Source organism: Medicago truncatula, chromosome 5, assembly GCF_003473485.1.
Source record: "Medicago truncatula cultivar Jemalong A17 chromosome 5, MtrunA17r5.0-ANR, whole genome shotgun sequence".
Lineage (NCBI taxonomy): Eukaryota > Viridiplantae > Streptophyta > Magnoliopsida > Fabales > Fabaceae > Medicago > Medicago truncatula.
In genome coordinates this window covers 28,380,611-28,395,934 of record NC_053046.1, presented here as the reverse complement: position 1 = coordinate 28,395,934, position 15,324 = coordinate 28,380,611, and positions in this window count along the sequence as shown.

The window sequence follows — 15,324 nt, the reverse complement described above, 5'->3', positions numbered from 1 at the left end:
TATTTTAAAATAAAAAAGATAAAGTTTTGATCCTCCTTATTTTAAAAATAAGATTTTTGGTCCTTCTCTTTCAAATGTTTCAGAGTTTTGATACCCTTGTTTTGAATTTGTGTTTTGGTCCTTTTATTTCAATTTTTCGGAGTTTTGGTCCTAAGCTCACTGATTTGTATTTTGTCAAAAAAAAAGTTAATGTCCATCGTCACCTCTAATATGAGTATATTGTTGGATATGCTAATATTTGTTCAAGTGTGCAGGATCATAGAAAATAATTTATAAGTATTATATCCAAGTATTGGTTTTGAAGGAACAAAAGAGAGCAATGAAATTAGCAAAGGAAGCTTATGTTGCAAGACAGAGTCTGAAGACCATCAGAAGCAAACTGCCAGAGTCTGACGTCATCAAGAGTCTGAAGACCATCAGAGTCTGAAGCCAAGGAGATGTAGTTAGTTAAAGTTTGTTATTCTGAAGACACATCATTGCAGAAGGAATAAAAGACTAGAGCAATGACTATTTCAGAGGAATTAGAAGGCATTGGATGACTATCCACTGAAGAGCGCAAAAAAAGGACATAATACAATTGTACAACCACTACTCCATTACCTTGGCTGCAATAGTACTACTATAGCTGTGTCTACGCTGGTTAAGTCACCAAACAAGGAATGGATTTGTGATATGTGAAATTGGAGATTTGATTGATTTAAAGTGACTCTTCGTTGATTTGTCGTTTAGATGTCTTATGAAATTTTGCTCACTATGAAGTTTTAGTGATTTTGTGAATTGACAAGTCATGTGGTTTGAGAGTATAAAACTTCAAAAAAGTAAAGAAAGAGTGAGTTGAAGGAATAGGTGCCAAATCGGGGGATTAATATTAAGTGACAAATGGGACAATTTTTTTTAATTAATTAACAGAAAGGATAAACATCAGGGGTATCATATACATCCCAATTGAATTGGTACCTCCATGACACTCCCATCCTATGACACCTAACTCATATAATATTTATTAAAAAATGAAAAAAAAAAAAAAAAAAATAGGGGGACCGAACAAAAACTCTTAAAAAACTAAAAAGGAAAACAAAATAAACAAGAGGACCAATGAAAACGAAAAAAAGGTAAGGCAAAGTAGTCCTAAAGAAGTCCTCCCTAAGAAATGGTGGTAAAGGCTCCAACCATATTTACCTCTGATCAGAGTGACCATAGTTTCTAAGCTTAATCGCACAGCGTGTACCTCGAATCTCGAATTCCAGCTTAGAACCTTAATTTCGTAAGTGGGGATGGTTCATCCTTATAACATGTTTGGTATGCTCTTTTAAGTTGTTGCTATTGTTTCTTTGTCAAGTATGGTGTAAAAGGAACTTCTGCCCCATATTTTGCTGCATATCACGAATTTGACATCATCATTAAGAACCCGCTCTTGTGTCTGATCAACTGGAACTGGAACCTCAACGAACTTTGAATGCTTTTGTTGGTCAACATGTTCAAAAACGGGATTTGTGGATGTAGGGAGATTGTTCGTAGGCACCTCATCTATGACATTTTGGGAACGAATCAATGAATTATTAAGTGGCAAATGAGACGATTCAATGTATTATTAAGTGCCAAATGGAGAGATTAAAATTATTATGCACTTGCATTTTCATGCATATGCCTTAGCATTGAGTCTTGTGTTTGTTTTTATAGTACATTTGGAGTGAATAATATTCTAAATGAATAAGAAATTGAAATTGTTTATTATGATTCCTTGATAATGGTTGTATATTCTTATTTCTTGTTATAATTTATTATTGATTTTATTTTATGGATGTTGAAGACTAACCCTCACAAACAACCAATATTTTAAGTACCAAAGAAGAGATGATGTGTACTTGACGTTTTGCTTGTAGCACTTAAGGGGGACAAAGTTTGGTTTTTGATTTGATTGTAATTTTTAATATTTTAAAGGTTTTTTATTTTAAGAATTTTAATTAAACTATTTTATGAATTTTTGTCTAAGTTTCGGTTATACATTTATTATTAATGACTATGGTTAAACCAAAAAAAATAGTCCTATATTTCTAAAAAAAAAAGAAAAGAAATAAAAGTAATGTCTTGAATCAAAACCAAGGGCATTATAGGATTCGATCTTGATCCTTAAAGGGTCCTTAGCTGATAGGTTTAAAGTGACAAAAGCATAGTTATGAATCGAAGAATTGTACGGGTTTTTGAATAATGTAAAAAGGGAAAAAGACAAAGAGATAAAGAAAAAAAGGGCTTAAATGTGCTAAAAGGGAAAATCTATTAATCTATTCGAGTTTCATAGACCGTTCTTTCAACGATTCTGGTAGGAGTACCATAGATATGCTCATTTAAATCATATATCTCTGTTAAAATTCGTATTTCAAAACTTTTCCAAAATCGTCAAATTTTCAAAATGATCAAATCTCAAATATGTTTACATATACAGGCTCACAAGGAAAGTCAATGACACATTAACACAATGTCTAATACGACAACATTAGAAAAACGACACCCCTTTGTATTTTGTGGTGGCCGATACACAGAGAGAGAGAGATAGAGTGAGTGAGAGAGAGAGATAGAGAGAGGGAGGGAGAGATGGAGGAGAATACATCTCCGATTCATGGTGAATCACGCATGGGAGAAAGGGATCTGTCAAGAGTATCGTTTCGGTACCACGGTCCTATGAATATGTCTTAACACAGGCGGTGGTGGTGGGAGTCATTCGTGGGAGGAAAGAGATAGTGGGAAGAGAGAATTTTTTGTGTGTTGTATAGTGGTGGTAGATTTGGAATAAAACCAAAATTAATTATTTACGATTTAAGGCATCTGTAGCTAACAAAGTTTGAATGCTCTTCGCCTTTTCAGATAGAGGAATTCAAGGAATTGATGTTCTCAATGAGCTCAGATAAGTGTCTAGGGCCACATGGATTTAATCCAGGTTTTTACCAACATTTTTGGGAAGTTTGCAGCCCGGATATTTTTAAGGAGTGTGTTGCTTGGTTAGGTAATGGACAATTTCCGGCTTCTTTAAATGCTACCAATATTGCACTTATTCCTAAATGTATAGAACAACAGACAATGAAGGATTGCCGCCCAATAGCGTTATGCAATGTGCTTTATAAAGTGTTGTCGAAGGTTTTAGTGAACAGGTTAAAGACAGTGTTGGATAAATGTATTTCTAAAAATCAGTCTGCTTTTGTTCCTGGAAGGTCTATCTTAGATAATGCAATGGTAGCTATTGAAGTGATTCATTATATGAAACTGAAAACTGTTGGTAAGAAAGGCAATGTGGCGTTGAAGCTTGACATCAGCAAGTAGGGGTGGGAATAGGCCAGGCTTTGATAGGCCTGAGCCTGGCCTACGAAATAAATCACAAGCCTGAGCCTGGCCTATGGCCTATCATAGGTCGTTTTTCTAGGCCTGGTCTGGCCTATTTAAAAGCCTGGACTGACCTGAAAGCCTACTTACAGGCCTACTTCACATTAAGACTATCAAATAGTTCATTTTGCCTACTAAATAGGTTAAACATGTCTTAAAGCCTACTTAAAAGCCTATTTCACTACAAGTAAATTTCAACTAGATTAAAGCCTACATAAAAGCCTATAACAACAAAGCCTATTAAGGGACTAATAGATAGAGAAAAAGAGGTTTATATTTTTAATATATGCAATTATTTTAATATGATTTTTCTTTTTTTAATAAATAAGTATTAATAGGCCGGCCTATTAGGCTTAACAGTCTTTTTTTGAAGCCTAAGCTTGGCCTATTTAACTAAACAGGCTTTCCTAAAAGCCTAAGCCTAGGCCTATCTACTAAACAGTCCAGGCCAGGCCAGGCCAAAACAGGCCAGGCCGTAGGCCCCTGTAGGCCGGCCTGGCCTATTCCCAACCCTATCAGCAAGGCATATGACAGAATAGATTGGATGTACTTGAAGGAGGTGATGATGACAATGGGTTTTTGTCACCAATGGGTGACTTGGATCATGATGTGTATTGAAACTGTTGATTACTCGGTGTTAGTAAATCAAGAGTGAGTGGGGCCTATAATTCCAGGAAGAGGGTTTCGCCAAGGGGATCCGTTGTCCTCATATTTATTTATTTTGTGTGTTGAAGGGCTTTCTGCTTTAATACGCAAGTTGAAGTTCGTGGAGAAATTCATGGAGCAAAAATTTGTCGGAATGCACCTATGATTACTCATCTTCTTTTTGCCGACGATTGCTTCTTATTTTTCAGGTCTTCAGAGGAGGAAGCACATAAAATGAAGGAAATCCTTACCACTTATGAGGCGGCTTCAGGTTAGGCAATCGGTTTGCCGAAGTCTGAAATTTACTGTAGTAGGAATGTTGATAATAATGTCCAACAAATGATTACATCAATCCTCAGAGTACATCCAGTTCTTGTTACAGGTAAATATCTGGGTTTACCTTCTATGGTAGGAAGGAATAAACAAGCAACCTTCAGCTTTACTAAAGATAGAGTTTGGCAGAAAATTATGTTGGAACAAAATGTGTTTCACAATGAACCTTATTAAGTTTTGATGATAACAAGGTATTAAAAATTGTCAATTGGTTATTACTAATAATTGTTCAAGTGTACAGGACCAAAGGCTACTCAAGTTATTTCAATAGGTCTTGGAAGAACAATGGAAAGAAAAAAGAAATTCTGAGCATCTGAAGAAAACTGCTCCTGAAGCTAAACTGCTCCTGAAGAGATGACGTCATCAGAAGCAGAAAGTCATCAGAAGCAGAAAGTCATCAGAAGCAAAAGTTTTCATCAGAAGCAATATTTTCACCAGAAGCTACATTTGATCCTTTAGTCAAACTGAAGATTCAAAGTTGCTGATTCTCAATTCAGTCTTATCAAAGAAGAATGAAGAATTGAAAGGGAGGTATCAACGGATATATGGATAGCACTGAGCACTTGTCTCTCATTAATAGAGTTGACAAAGTACAAGTGTACAACCACTACCTCCACTACTCTGTTTTCTGTCTACGCTACAAGACAAAACAACAGCCATGCCTGCAGAATTTGTACACTCAAGATGGGAATGAATTTGAAGTTTATTCTTCAAAGGACTACACCCAAATCAGGCAAAGGATCACTGGTGGATAATCAAAGGATTTCAAACGACTCTTTAGACGTGCTGATTATCTCAACGTCTCTTTCACGCCTCTATATAAAGGAATGAAGACTTGAAGATTTTAGATAGAGATACATAAGTTCAAAAGCGCCAAAACTCTGTCAATTTGATTCTACAAAGCACACTGAATTTCTGCACTGATTTGATACATCTTAGAAATTCAAAGTCTAGAGTCTTTTCTGTATTGTATTGTGAACACCACTGATTGTATATCAAGTGTTCAATTCAAACTCAATTCTCTGTATTTTTGTTTGATTAGAAGTCTCTTGCCTGCGTGCTTGAGCATTAGAAGTCTCTTGCTTAGTGCTTGAGCATTGGAAGACTCTTGCGTGTGTGCTTGAGCATTGTTTTGTGAAGTCTCATACTTTGAAAGTATTGAGCAGTTGTAATCTTGTGATTATAGTGAAATCTCCTTGGAAGTGCAAGGGGGACTGGACTACTTCCGTGTTGTGGAAGGAACCAGGATAACTGCCTGTGTATTTGTCTTTCTTTTCTCTGCTCTGTTCTTTTCCGCTGCAATCTGACTCTGATCATTTCATCAGAAGCAATCAAACTGCTTCTGAAGTTTTATCAGAAGAAGAATCCTTTTTTAAGAGAAAAAGAAAACACAATTCAACCCCCCCTTCTTGTGTTTTTCACCTTCAATTGGTATCAGAGCCTGCTCTGTTATCACAGCACTTAACCGTGTTACAGTTCAAGATCTATTAGAAAAACATGTCTGGAGATGAGGAATCAGTTACTCCAAAATACACAAGCGTCAAGCATGACTATGATACTGCTGACAAGAAAACAGACTCTGGAAAAGCTCCAAGGTTTAATGGAGATCCAGAAGAGTTTTCTTGGTGGAAAACTAATATGTACAGCTTTATCATGGGATTAGATGAAGAGTTATGGGACATACTGGAAGATGGAGTTGATGACCTGGATTTAGATGAAGAAGGAGCTGCTATAGATAGAAAAATACATACTCCTGCTCAGAAGAAGCTTTACAAGAAGCACCACAAAATCAGAGGGATTATTGTGGCTTCTATACCTCGCACTGAATACATGAAGATGAGTGACAAATCTACTGCGAAGGCTATGTTTGCGTCACTATGTGCCAACTTTGAAGGCAGCAAGAAGGTGAAAGAGGCTAAAGCTTTGATGCTAGTTCATCAGTATGAACTTTTCAGAATGAAGGATGATGAGAGTATAGAAGAAATGTACTCAAGATTTCAAACTTTAGTTTCTGGATTGCAGATACTGAAGAAAAGCTATGTTGCTTCTGATCATGTTAGTAAGATTTTGAGAAGCTTACCTTCAAGATGGAGACCCAAAGTAACTGCTATTGAGGAAGCTAAGGATCTAAATACTTTAAGTGTTGAAGATCTTGTTAGCTCACTCAAAGTGCATGAAATGAGTTTAAATGAGCATGAAACCTCTAAGAAGAGTAAATCCATTGCTTTACCATCTAAAGGAAAGACCTCAAAGTCTTCCAAAGCCTACAAAGCCAGTGAATCTGAAGAAGAATCACCTGATGGAGATTCTGATGAAGATCAATCTGTAAAGATGGCTATGCTGTCCAACAAGCTTGAGTATCTGGCAAGGAAGCAGAAGAAATTTTTGAGCAAGAGAGGTAGCTACAAGAACTTCAAGAAAGAAGATCAGAAGGGATGCTTCAATTGTAAGAAGCCTGGTCATTTCATTGCTGATTGCCCTGATCTTCAGAAGGAGAAGTTTAAAGGCAAATCCAAGAAATCAAGCTTCAACTCCAGTAAATTCAGAAAGCAAATCAAAAAGAGCTTGATGGCGACCTGGGAAGATTTGGATAGTGAATCTGGTTCTGATAAAGAAGAAGCTGATGATGATGCTAAGGCAGCCGTTGGATTAGTGGCAACAGTATCATCAGAAGCAGTATCAGAAGCTGAATCAGATTCAGAAGATGAAAATGAGGTATATTCCAAAATCCCTAGACAAGAACTTGTTGATTCTCTAAAAGAACTTTTATCACTGTTTGAACACAGAACCAATGAGTTGACAGATTTAAAAGAAAAATATGTTGATTTGATGAAACAACAAAAATCAACTCTATTGGAACTGAAAGCTTCTGAAGAAGAACTCAAAGGGTTTAACCTCATATCAACAACATATGAAGATAGACTCAAGAGTCTTTGTCAGAAGCTACAAGAAAAATGTGATAAAGGTTCAGGCAATAAACATGAGATTGCCTTGGATGATTTTATTATGGCTGGAATAGACAGAAGCAAAGTTGCTTCTATGATCTACAGCACATACAAGAACAAAGGCAAAGGGATTGGATATTCTGAGGAGAAATCCAAAGAATACAGTCTCAAGAGCTACTGTGATTGTATCAAGGATGGATTGAAATCCACCTTTGTGCCTGAAGGTACAAATGCTATAACTGCTGTTCAGTCAAAACCTGAAGCTTCAGGTTCACAGGCTAAGATCACATCAAAGCCAGAGAATCTTAAGATCAAGGTAATGACAAAATCTGATCCTAAGAGTCAAAAGATTAAAATTCTGAAAAGATCAGAACCTGTTCATCAGAATCTGATTAAACCAGAATCTAAAATTCCAAAACAAAAGGATCAGAAGAACAAAGCAGCTACTGCTTCTGAGAAAACAATACCAAAAGGTGTCAAACCCAAAGTATTGAATGATCAGAAGCCACTCAGCATTCACCCTAAGGTACAAGGGAGGAAAAGTAAAACCTCCAAAACTAACCCAAAAGGACCCATGAAGATATGGGTACCTAAATCTGAATTGGCCAAAAATGCAGGTGTGCTTAAGGGCAAGAGAGAAACAAAGGTCATGGTACCTAGACAGCGGATGTTCAAGGCACATGACTGGAGAGAAAGCTTTGTTCCTTACCCTTACAATGAAAGATGGAGGAGAAGTGAAGTTTGGTGGCAACCAAACTGGAAAGATCATTGGTACAGGTACTATTGGTAATTCCTCCATCTCAATTAATAATGTGTGGCTAGTAGATGGTCTGAAGCATAACCTATTGAGCATTAGTCAATTTTGTGACAATGGGTATGATGTAACGTTCAGTAAGACCAACTGCACACTAGTCAACAAGGATGACAAATCCATTACATTCAAGGGAAAGAGAGTTGAGAATGTTTATAAAATAAATTTCTCTGATCTGGCTGATCAGAAGGTAGTTTGCCTTCTGTCAATGAATGATAAAAAATGGGTATGGCATAAAAGGTTGGGACATGCTAATTGGAGATTAATTTCTAAAATTAGCAAGTTACAACTGGTCAAAGGATTGCCTAACATTGATTATCATTCAGATGCACTTTGTGGTGCATGTCAGAAAGGGAAAATTGTGAAAAGTTCTTTCAAATCTAAAGACATTGTATCAACCTCCAGACCCTTAGAATTACTCCATATTGATCTTTTTGGTCCAGTTAACACTGCATCTTTATATGGAAGTAAATACGGATTAGTCATTGTTGATGATTACAGCAGATGGACTTGGGTAAAATTCATTAAAAGTAAAGACTATGCATGTGAAGTGTTTAGCAGCTTCTGCACTCAAATACAATCTGAAAAAGAATTGAAAATTTTGAAAGTCAGAAGTGATCATGGTGGAGAATTTGAAAATGAGCCATTTGAATTTTTTTGTGAAAAACATGGGATTCTCCATGAGTTTTCTTCTCCTAGAACTCCACAACAAAATGGGGTTGTAGAAAGAAAGAACAGAACCTTACAAGAAATGGCCAGAACCATGATCCATGAAAACAACTTAGCTAAACATTTTTGGGCAGAAGCAGTCAATACTTCATGTTATATTCAAAATAGGATCTATATCAGACCTATGTTGGAGAAAACAACATATGAACTCTTTAAAGGAAGAAGACCCAATATCTCTTACTTTCATCAGTTTGGATGTACTTGTTACATCTTAAACACTAAAGACTATCTGAAGAAATTTGATGCCAAGGCTCAAAGAGGAATCTTTTTAGGTTACTCTGAAAGGTCAAAGGCATACAGAGTGTATAATTCAGAAACACAATGTGTTGAAGAATCTATGCATGTAAAATTTGATGATAGAGAGCCTGGAAGTAAAACTTCAGAGCAAAGTGAAAGTAATGCAGGTACAACTGATTCTGAAGATGCATCAGAATCTGATCAACCTTCTGATTCTGAAAAGTATACAGAAGTTGAATCTTGTCCAGAAGCTGAAATCACTCCAGAAGCTGAGTCTAATTCAGAAGCAGAACCTAGCCCAAAAGTACAGAATGAAAGTGCTTCTGAGGACTTTCAAGATAACACTCAGCAGGTTATTCAACCTAAATTCAAGCACAAATCTTCACATCCTGAGGAGTTAATCATTGGAAGCAAAGATAGTCCTAGAAGAACAAGATCACATTTTAGACAAGAAGAGTCTTTAATAGGACTGCTTTCAATAATTGAGCCTAAAACTGTTGAAGAAGCTCTCTCAGATGATGGATGGATATTAGCTATGCAAGAAGAGCTAAATCAATTCCAAAGGAATGATGTGTGGGATCTGGTACCCAAACCTTCTCAGAAGAACATTATTGGAACAAAATGGGTATTCAGAAACAAGCTGAATGAACAAGGAGAAGTAACCAGAAACAAAGCCAGACTTGTTGCTCAAGACTACAGTCAACAAGAAGGCATTGATTACACTGAAACATTTGCTCCAGTTGCAAGATTGGAAGCAATCAGGTTACTTCTATCCTACGCAATTAATCATGGCATAATATTATATCAAATGGATGTCAAAAGTGCTTTTCTTAATGGTGTCATTGAAGAAGAAGTGTATGTTAAACAACCTCCTGGGTTTGAGGATCTTAAGCATCCTGACCATGTTTATAAACTTAAGAAATCACTATATGGCTTGAAACAAGCTCCCAGAGCTTGGTATGATAGACTAAGTAATTTCTTAATTAAAAATGATTTTGAAAGAGGACAAGTTGACACAACACTCTTCAGAAGGACTCTTAAGAAAGATATTTTGATTGTGCAAATATATGTTGATGATATAATATTTGGTTCTACTAATGCATCTCTTTGCAAAGAATTTTCTAAGTTAATGCAGGATGAATTTGAAATGAGTATGATGGGAGAATTGAAATTCTTTCTGGGAATTCAAATCAACCAAAGTAAAGAAGGAGTATATGTTCATCAAACAAAATATACAAAGGAGCTTCTGAAGAAGTTCAAGCTAGAAGATTGTAAAGTGATGAACACTCCAATGCATCCAACCTGCACCTTAAGCAAAGAAGATACTGGAACAGTAGTAGACCAGAAGCTATACAGAGGTATGATTGGTTCTCTGTTATACCTCACTGCATCTAGACCTGATATTTTATTCAGTGTATGCTTGTGTGCAAGATTTCAATCAGATCCTAGAGAATCTCATTTAACTGCAGTTAAGAGAATCTTCAGGTATCTGAAAGGAACAACTAATCTTGGACTCCTGTATAGGAAATCCCTAGATTATAAGTTGATTGGATTCTGTGATGCTGATTATGCTGGTGATAGGATTGAAAGAAAATCAACCAGTGGAAATTGTCAATTCCTGGGAGAGAATCTGATATCCTGGGCAAGCAAAAGACAAGCAACTATTGCTATGTCTACAGCAGAAGCAGAGTACATTTCAGCTGCAAGTTGTTGCACACAACTACTTTGGATGAAACATCAGTTGGAAGACTATCAGATCAATGCTAACAGTATTCCCATTTATTGTGATAATACTGCTGCTATTTGTTTGTCAAAGAATCCAATTCTACATTCAAGAGCCAAGCATATTGAAATCAAACACCATTTTATCAAAGACTATGTTCAAAAAGGAATTTTAGATATACAATTCATTGATACTGAACATCAATGGGCTGATATATTTACAAAACCTTTGTCTGTTGAAAGATTTGATTTTATTAAGAAAAATTTGAACATGCATTTTGTGTCTGATTGAAAAATGGCTTGCCTCTGAATAAGAAGTTTGGTTCTGAAGTTTATTCAGGAGCATTTTTGGTTCATCAGAAGCTCTTAACTGAGGTTCTGAGGAAAATGTGCTTCTGAAGATGACGTCAGCACTAAAACTTCAGAAGTGTTATTCTTTGCTTCTGAATAGCTTGGTTAGTGGGAACGCTGGCAGTTACTTTATGTAACAGCTGTCCCATTACCCAAAAGGTAGTTTTCTGAAGAGTCTCTGACGTGGTCTATTTGTATTGGAGTATAACAAAAAGGGCAATGATGTTTTTATTCGCTTTTTAACATACTTACACGCGCCCCCAATTTGTCATTAATGCTGTGTTTGTTTGTCCCTTCTGAATTACAAACGTTTTAATAAAAAACACTAAGTCATTTCACACACTTCTCACTTCACAACAAACACTTTCTAATTTCTTCTCAACCCTCTGTGTAAGTAAGCACATTCTCTCATCCTCTCAAAAACTCTTTAGAACCCTTAAACCACTTCATATCAATGGCATCTTCAAGTTCTGCCGGTGGTTCTTCATCGAATATGGATATAGATACTCCTGCTTATGAAATCAAAGGAAGAACTATGTCCTTGGAGGAATGGGAATTAAACATTCAATCAGAAAGTCCGGTGGATTTTGATTCTTTGGCCGCTCACGACTGTGACATTGGCAAGTACTACGAGAAACAAGGTCTGGGAAGGTACTTCAATCTTCTAAATGGACCAACTTATCAAACACTGGTTCGTCATTTCTGGGTTAGAGCCAGCATCTACGACAGGGAAGCCGCCAAGATTGAAGAAGATGAAAAAGTTCTTCTCAATCCTGAACTCAAAGGGAAGTCTAGAGCGGAAATGGGCTTGGAAACTTTCTCCAAAACCCAGATAAGATCAAGCATCATGGGAATCCGTGTCTGGATCACTGAGGACACTATTGCCTTTGTCATCAGAAGACCAGCAGAAGGAGAACATGAGGCTGGGATTTCAAAGCCAAAGGACAGCCCCTGGAATGCTATTGTTAACAAAACTCTCTACAACAAGGTAAAGGACTTTGCCTATTCTGACATGAACACCAAGACAAAGGTTATGTTGAAGATTCAGAACGAAAACCTACTACCAAAAGGTGGTGGTGGTGATCAGCCCTCTCTGGAACATAAAATCCTCTTACACTTTGTCATAAAGGGTGTAGAGGCAAATATTCCCAGATACATATTCAGACATATGGTTCATCAACTCAGAGAGAGTCAACTGAATAAAAGGTCTTGGGTACCCTATGGAAGACTACTCTCTGAGATTTTCCATCAGGGAGGAATTATTGAGATGCTGAAAGAAGCTCAGATCTTCACAGATGAACAGTTGGGAACTGTTAGAGGGAAGATTATCAATGGTGAGACTCTAAGGGCTATGCATCTGATTAAAGCAAAAGATGTGAAGAAGAGTCCTACTGACTTGAAACCTTCTGATGCCAAATCAGATCTTATCCCAGACTTTCCTCCCATCTGTAAACAAGATCCCTTGGAGGTTCAAAGGGCATATATCATGGATCACTACAAATCCTTTAACCAGAAAATCAGCTTGAAGGATGTTCCTGACCAAATGTATGGTGGTGAGCTGCCTGTGGCCAAAAGCAGAAAATCTAAGAAGAAGCAGATCACCAAGGAAGAATACCTTGCTGAAAATGCTACTGAGGTGGGTGCTCAGAAGCATAAGAAAGCTAAGAAGGTAAAATCTGCTATGTCCACCATTCTTGAGGAAGTGGAAGATTTGGAAGATGTCCCTCTTATCAGAAAAAGGACAAGGAGTACTCAAGAAACAGCAGAACAGCCTGCTTCTGAACAAGCTGGTTCAGAACAAGTTGCTTCTGATCAAGCTGCTTCTGAAAAGCCTCCAAGTCCCAAAAATAAAAGAGAAGCTGCTCTTCAGACCATCAAAAGGAAAAGGTCTAATTTAACAAGAAATCTGAAGACAGGTGAAGGAAGAAGGGCACAAATGTTGGAAGAACTGGAAGAGAACTGGGATGAAGACTCAAGCCCTAAGAAAGCAAAAAGGACTGCAACTTCTGAGCCCATAGTCATGCCCAGTTTCGAAATGACTGAAGAAATGGAGCAGTATACTAGGGAGGTTGCTGCATCCAAGATAGCAGAAAAGAAAAGGATGAAGATTTTGTATGAAAAAGAAAGGGATGAACGTCTCAAGGCTGCAGGGTATGTGCCTACTCCTGACATTGCTGCTTTAGCATCGGAGTTAGAAACTGTTAAGTATGGAGCAACTCTGCTTTCTCAAGCCTTGAAGAATAAGCAAGCTTCAGGAGCAACTTCATCAGAACCAGCTTCAGAAGCTCCAGAAGCAGTTCATCCAGAAGCTCAGTCTTCAGGTAATCCATCTAACGCTCCAACTAATACTCAGATTCCATCTCTACCCTCTTCACCCTCTTCATCATCAACAGAATCAGATGACCAACCCCTTAGCCAACACATAGACAAGCTTCTAAAAACCAAACCTACCAAACTAACAGATTTAGGAACACTTGACTGGGAGCAAACTCAAATAGAATTTTCTAAGAATAGAATTAAACTTTGTGAGAAATTCAATTTGCCTCCTACTCATCCACTCTATCCAGATAATCCTGAACCTGTTAGTGTACAACAACCTCAACCCAACCCAGAACCTACAACAAACTCACCACATAACTCAACCACACAAAAAGCCTCTGAAGTAGCTTCAGATGCAACTACTTCAGAAACCCCCCAACACCAAGAATACTCAACCCTTCACAACTTAGAAAAACATCTAGGTGGTGAAATGCAACCAACACCCACTAAGGCCTCTAAGACAGTTCCTGAAAAGACTGTCTTGGAAACCCAAACAGAAACCCAAACCATCCCTGAGCAAACTGTTCAGGAGCAAACTTCCTCTGAACAAGTTGCTCCTGACCAAACAACTTCTGACCAACATATACCTTCTGACCAAACAACAGAACAACAACAACAACCAGATTCACCCACTATAATAGACTTAACCTCTGACCAACCTTCCATATCAAATACAACTCAAACTGAACCTTCACCCATCCCTGACCATATCCTGGAGTCTGAGTATATAGAGGAACAACTGATCAGACTTAGTGATGAGATTCAGGCACTGATTCTTCGCAGAACAGTTCCTGCACCTCCTATTCACTATTATGATCAGTGGATGGATCTACAGAAGAGCTTTGATGAGCTGCTGGATCAGCTTAGAACTAAATGTGTGTCATCTCACTCTGCTATGCTGAAAAAGCTTTTGGATGATATGCATGAAGCAGCTAAGGAGAAAGAGCTGAATTTTGTGCCTCTGCTGGACATCACTCCTTTCTATCCAGAAGAAGAGTACATCACTAGGGCTGCTAGAATTCAGGCTGGATTTAAACGAAGAATGAGGGAAAAGGATGAGCTACTTCAGAAGAAGGATGATCAGATCAAGTATCTCTTAGAACAGTTGTATAAGCAAGCCCAACCTTAGTTGCACACCCAACTCCAACTTGTTTTTTACTTTTGTTCTTAGTAGCTGTGTCTTTGTATCTTAATCTTTCTTTCTATATATATTATCATTGTTTCTGAATCTTGTGCTTTTTCACCTTCAATATGTTTTACAAGCTTTAATTCTGAAAATACTATCTTTAAAAGTTATATGTTTATTCTTTTGTTTTGTTTTGCTCTGATACTCTTTCTTTTGTTTCTACTCTTTTTGTTGATGACAAAAGGGGGAGTAAATGTATAGTATTTGTTAAGGCACTGAGCCCTACTATAACCACTTCTAAATTTCTTTTAAATACTTCTGATTTGATTTTATAAGTATTTTATTGAAATTTAATTAATAAGAATAGAACTTAGGGGGAGCTTACAAACCTCACCTTAAAGAACTATTAGACTCAGGGGGAGCTTACAAACCTCTGTCCCAGTAGTCAACTTATTAATTAGATCAACAACAATTGAACATTTTAAATACTATTGTTTGTCATCATCAAAAAGGGGGAGATTGTTGGAACAAAATGTGTTTCACAATGAACCTTATTAAGTTTTGATGATAACAAGGTATTAAAAATTGTCAATTGGTTATTACTAATAATTGTTCAAGTGTACAGGACCAAAGGCTACTCAAGTTATTTCAATAGGTCTTGGAAGAACAATGGAAAGAAAAAAGAAATTCTGAGCATCTGAAGAAAACTGCTCCTGAAGCTAAACTGCTCC